Raw genomic sequence first — 6,185 nt, forward strand, 5'->3', positions numbered from 1 at the left:
CTGAAGAGTTACTTAGTTGAAATGAATATCAACCTGTCGATATACATATAAAAATATTAAAGAATTTAAAAGAAAAAATTTAGAATCAAAATATTAATTTTCCCTCATACTAATTTTCTTTTATATGAATGAATAACTTTTATTATCATGATAATGATAAAAAATATTCGATTCTTCTGGTCTCAAAGAGTTTTAACTAAAAGTAACATAAAATATATTTTATATATATAATAAAATATTACTACTGAATTCCCAAAATCAACGAAACTCCATTGAAAATCTTCCTCGCGTGTTCAACATACTCCTCTGTCTTCTCGGAATTCCATCCCATAGTATTAGTGGTTTTCCGGTAAGTTCCACTCTTTTTAATTTTGGTATGAATATATGAACCCAAGTACAGATGTTGTTCTGATAGATTATTGTAGGATTCTGTTTTCTTTATTGGGTATATTATTCCACTACTTTTGATGGGTATATGATAGGTTTGGTAGTTTATTGTGGTATTTTGTACTTGTGTGTTCGTAATGGTTGATTGAAAATTAGTTTTCCATCTTCTTATTATTGGTTTTCCCCCTTCTTATTTTGCTTGACTCTACCCCTAATTGTTGGTATTTGCTTCATGTTACTATGTTAGGACTGAAGAAAATCGAGACAGGCGCTTGAAATTTCAGCATAAAATGTAACTTGACCGTATAATTTTATTAGTATTTGTATTAAAGGTGGATCCAGCATAGCAGCAGTAATTGTACTTCAGACACTTTGTCGAGCTTGAACTATATATTTGTAGACAAAAAGCATATGTGTGTATCTAAAGAACGAATTTTGTGTCTCTTTCAAAAGGTTAAGGATTTTATAAACAGAGCTCAAAGATTGTGCAAAAGATTACATACAAACACAACTCCTTCACACATTACTGTAGGAAGCTTAGAAGATCTAAGATGAATTTTGTATTTGTATCTATCGCGGATCTAGCATAGAGGCATTGGTTGCACTTGTACACAAACACATAGTATTTAGACATATATCCATATATGTTTATCGGACTCTGCACTTACTGGTTATATGGCACAAAATAATTGTCAAAATTACACGGATTCCTTTGTGTTTATTCCGCTCATATTCTTAACTACTGATTTCAGTATAACAACTAAGAAATTGTCATGTTAGTTTTCCTGGTCTTTCTTTATTTTAATTACAAATGTGTACGAAAACTTTATGCATAGGTTCACACACAGATGCACTACTACCGACATTGTCACGGTGAATTGTATCTAAACAAAAAGTTGTGTTGAGACTTTGATGCAGCCAAAGTGCATAGTTGTGAAATTTTTAAGAGTACATATTTTTTTTTACATTTTAATGGGATTAAATTGCGATGACGGACAAATCTCTGTCTGTTTTCATGACCATATACTGGTATTTGTTATATAATTCTAAAGCTCGGTTCCATTGTTTTGACTGCGTTGGCTGAAATTCTAAAGCTTGGTTCCATTGTTTTGACTCCCAAATACTTTCTTGGTGTTTCACATCACTCACCTTACCTGTATGCTTGAAACTAAGCAGATCTTTGCTATTAACATGTCCTGTGAGAGTATAGGATTAGTACTCAGTTTCTTTGAACAGGGAGAGACTAGCTACTTTTTATCTTGGGATGTAATCCAAGCTTACTCCATTGTAAAGATATTGGATCTTTCGCCACTATGAGTAGAACCTAAAGTTAGGAAATACCAGTCTTCTCATCGCTTTATTTCCCTTCTTTACTATCACAGTGATGGCTAATGTTAGTAATAGCAGCATTGTCAGTACTCACCTAGGAATATATTATCAGACATATTCAGTATTCAACAACTTCAGCAGATTCTCTTGCGAAATAGAACATAACTTTTTGTACCCTTTGGGAAAACTGTTCCATGGAGGTAAGTCCGGACTTGAAAACGTGCCAATAGAAGCAGAAATCTAAGTTAATTGTGATGACCCGCCACGTCATCATGCCACCTAAGTGCCATTTGGAGCTATTTTTGCCATGTGGATGCTTACATGGAAAAAAAAAGTCTAGCATGGGTTGGATGATTCTAGAGCTATGGAGATTCATGTGGAGATGCTCTAGATATTTATGGACTTTCTAGAAGATTTCTTAGGAAGACCTTAGAACATTCTAGCCTAGTGGATAATTCTAGAGTAGGGACTTCTTTGTAAATAAGTAGGGACTTATACATTAATTATTATTTGCATACTAGTCCCTAGGTGAGTAGTATAAATAGAGGGGCATCCATTTGTAAAAAATCATCAAGCAAAATCAATTAAGTCTTCTATAATAAAAAGCTTCCTTCTAGCAAATTTCTCTTGTCCTATTCACCTACTATTCCCTTAGTGATCTTAAGTGTAGTAATCTAGGCTGACTTGGCATAGCAAGATCGTTAGCAAGTTGTGCAAGAACGTGAGCGAGTTGTCAAGTGTCGCACGTGCGCTTAGTTGAAGACTAAGGACGTGACATAATGCAGTATATTGACGTATTTATCTACATTCTAAATGAACCAAATAATCAGGACACCCGAAGTGCTCTGGTGCAAAACATGCTATTAAGTTATCCCATCTTCAGAATATTGGAGAAACACTTATCGAGAAAACTTATTATCTCGACAGGAGCTGCAACTTCAGTAATACAATGAAAACCCAAGTGCTAGAAAGAAGAGGCACCGTAGGATATGATCAAGAAAACATATTGATTGATCACTGAACCAAAGATGTTTGACAACAAAATTGGAATTAAGGCAAGGGTATGAGGAATCACCAATAATTATATTACTTACAGAAGTATCCAATAAACTAGAACAAACATATTGCACCAGCATAGGCTCACATTTATATACTAACAATTACTGACCAGAAAGTCAGAGTATGCTATTGAATTTTGTCAAAGGAAGGTTTTTCAGGTGAAGTTGTGACAACATGGCCTAAAGCTTTGTAACCCTCAGGTGGAATGGGCAGCCAAATATAGCCAAGATTAGTACTATTTTTATTCTTGAATTTTGATGACTCACTATTCCAAATAGGTGTGTAATCAATTGGATTCTTTAGGATTTCACCAACATTGTCTTTAACCCTACAAGTACCCAACCAAAAAGTGGTTGATTGTTTGGTTGGCAATAAACAATTTCAATTTTAATATGCCTCCCACTCATTTTTTTTTTTTTTTGCTTTCAGGTAATATGGGGATAGGCAACACTCCTTTGCTTGGGCTATCAAGTTTTGTACCATTCTTATCCATAGTTTCTCGGGATTATATAATTCTTAAGAGATTATCTGCTTATGTCCTTGAAAATTTAGATTATCTGCTTATGTCCTTGAAGATGTAATTCGATCTTAAGAGACTATTTGCTTATGTCCTTGAAACATTTCTTCTTTCTAATTTTCTTTTGTATTGGAAACAGGTGCGACTTGAACCAATTTTTTGTGTCTGAGAGTAGAAAAATGGAGTGTTTGCAGGGTGTCTGCTTTGCGACTTCACAGACACTCATCAAATTTTACTTTTCGGAATTAGTAAAGAGAAAATTACATGTTGATTGGTGTAAATTCAGCTGACGTGGCTAACCAAGACATATTGGGATGATTCGGAAAGCATTTCAAGTAAGTGGCTCTTAATATGATTATCTCATGCTCTGCTTTGAATAGGTTCTAAATGTATAATAAGTTATTACACTGTGGCTTTGGTGTTAGTAATTTAGCACATTTACTATTCCGCACATACAATTCATCTTGGCTATGGTGTGGTGAGTATATGCTACTGAAATTTAGAAGTCAGCTTTGTGAGTCGGGCTTTCATAGCATTGAGCAGAAGTGTTTGTCCTAAATATTGTGGCACTGGAAAACCAACACATACTAGGGTAGCATTTTATATAAACAAAGAGTACAAAAATTCTGCAGAGGGTTAAATCATGTTTTAAAAAGTGTATCTGTATCGATGTCCAGGAACCTTAACAAAACTCACAAACATGTTAATCATGAAATGGGAAATACTTTGCAGTGACCTCTTCTGCTTGGATCAGAGCGTGGTATTCTGCGTTTGACCAGAAGATGACGACAATTACTATTACTCATGGTGCTTCCACTTCTTGCACAGTTGCAGCCATTAATATGACCATCATCACAACAATGGAGGACGATACACAAAGTTTATGAACTTAGCTGGCCATATGGAGTGTACGTTCGTTTGGTTGTTTTGTCTTTGGGTATGTGGAGGGAAAGCATTTATATGTAGTCGTGTTTAATTTGTATATATAATAATGGTAAAGTTTTGTCTCCAGTAACGGGAGTGTTCCGCTTACAGAGGTTGAGAGTATTGATAAAAATCATAAAGAGAAGGAAAGAGAAAAGCCTGCCTTACTGGTTGAACTTGTCCTTAATGAAGACTGCACGGTGAAAATTGGGCAGAGGTGGTTTCAGAAGTAGAATACATAGAGTCTGAGAATTTGAATGATGTAGAAGATGTTGACACAAGCCTTAAGGTAAAGATTCCTGAAATAGTTTGATGTTGCATTGTAGTTTTTTGTATATCTGTTTGCCTTCTTTATATTGGTTACACAAGTCTCATTTTATGTCTTTGCCTCTGCTTTTTCATTTGTAGACACTGTTGACTGGGCTAGAGTCGAAGGACTGGATTTTAGTGTGTGAGACTCTCAATGATAGATAGGAGCATGTCTTGAAAAATACGTGTGACCTGATTGTGCCTTTTGGTCTTTGCACAGGTATTGATCTTTCTTCAACTAAAGCAAAAGCAGCAAGCAGAAGACATTGTAAATTAGGCTTGATGGAAAAATATATTTTGGCATGCTCCTTCCATTTAAAGTTGAATTGCTATCAGTTGATTAATTTTACTATGCTTCCTTTTGTTTTCTGCTTGTATATATAATAATTTTCATTATATATAAGTGCGGTGGGGGTACGAACACAGCTGCCCCCACTTGTACAATGAGCTTCACAAATTGTACACGCAATGAATGCTTGTATCATGAGCTATATAACTTGTACACTTTATCAAACTATTTTTATATCCCACGTAGACATGGCATAGTACTTAATATTTATTCCTTTCTCATATATAGACGTATGCACTTCAAATTTAATTCTCCGACACATTTCCTTCGTGCACTTTTACTTGTTCACTTTTGACTTTTTGTATTCTAGCTGAATATTTATTCTCTTCTCATGTATAGATATATGCAGTTCAATTTTAATTCTCCTACACAAATTTTTTTCGTTCGTACACTTTAATATGTTCACTTTTGACTTTCACATTCTTTAAGAATTATTAAATCCCACGTGGATATATGTCATAGTACTAAATATTTATTCTTTTCTCATGCGTACACGTGTGCACTTCTATTTTAATTTTCTGACATATTTATTTCCTCCGTGCATTTTTACTTGGTTCATTTTTGGCTTTTCACATTTTTGCTGGATATTTATTTTCTTCCCATGAGCTTCACAAATTGTACACGCAATGAATGCTTGTACCATGAGCTATATAACTTGTACACTTTATCCAACTATTTTTATATCTCACGTAGACATATGTCATAATACTTAATATTTATTCCCTTCTCATGTATGGACGTATGCACTTCAAATTTTAATTCTCCTACACAAATTTATTTCGTCCGTGCACTTTAATATGTTCACTTTTGACTTTTCACATTCTTTAAGAATTAATAAATTTCACGTGGATATATGCCATAGTACTGAATATATATTCTCTTCTCATGTATACACGTGTGCACTTCTATTTTAATTCTTCGACACATAGTTATTTCGTTCGTGCACTTTTACTTGTTCACGTTTTTACTGAATATTTATTTTCTTCCCATGTTTCTAATATATATAAGTGACTTGGGGGTACCAGTGTTATTGTCACACCCCAATTCCACTAGGGTGTGATGGGCACTCGGCCCCACATCCGGAGCCGAGCGAACCCACATACCTTTGGGACACACATAATCTTGGTAGACTTTTTAAATCAAATAAAAATAAAATATATAATAAACTCTCAAAATATGCTTGTCCGATGCTTTCCAAATCAAACAGAATCTATGGTCGTACAGAATTTAACACATAATACAGAATGACATATCGGCTGATGAAGCCGCATACACAACTGACATACTATACCCACGACTCTGTCTGCAAAG

The 6,185-nt window shown here is 34.6% G+C and overlaps 1 long non-coding RNA gene across 8 annotated transcripts; it reads left to right on the top strand.

Annotated features, from left to right (window-relative positions):
- Window positions 1-223: 223 nt before the first annotated feature.
- Window positions 224-5,059, top strand: LOC132623762 (uncharacterized). Of its 8 annotated transcripts, none has more exons than XR_009576398.1 (6): window positions 224-349; window positions 3,205-3,352; window positions 3,432-3,627; window positions 4,025-4,229; window positions 4,305-4,505; window positions 4,625-5,059. It is a non-coding gene; the product is annotated as an uncharacterized LOC132623762 (long non-coding RNA). The 8 variants fall into 8 exon arrangements; XR_009576400.1 differs by having other exon boundaries at window positions 235-349; window positions 3,205-3,246; XR_009576402.1 differs by lacking the exon at window positions 224-349 and adding an exon at window positions 360-3,053 and having other exon boundaries at window positions 3,205-3,246.
- Window positions 5,060-6,185: the final 1,126 nt, after the last annotated feature.

Source organism: Lycium barbarum, chromosome 12 (genome assembly GCF_019175385.1).
Source record: "Lycium barbarum isolate Lr01 chromosome 12, ASM1917538v2, whole genome shotgun sequence".
In the NCBI taxonomy this organism is placed as follows: Eukaryota; Viridiplantae; Streptophyta; class Magnoliopsida; order Solanales; family Solanaceae; genus Lycium; species Lycium barbarum.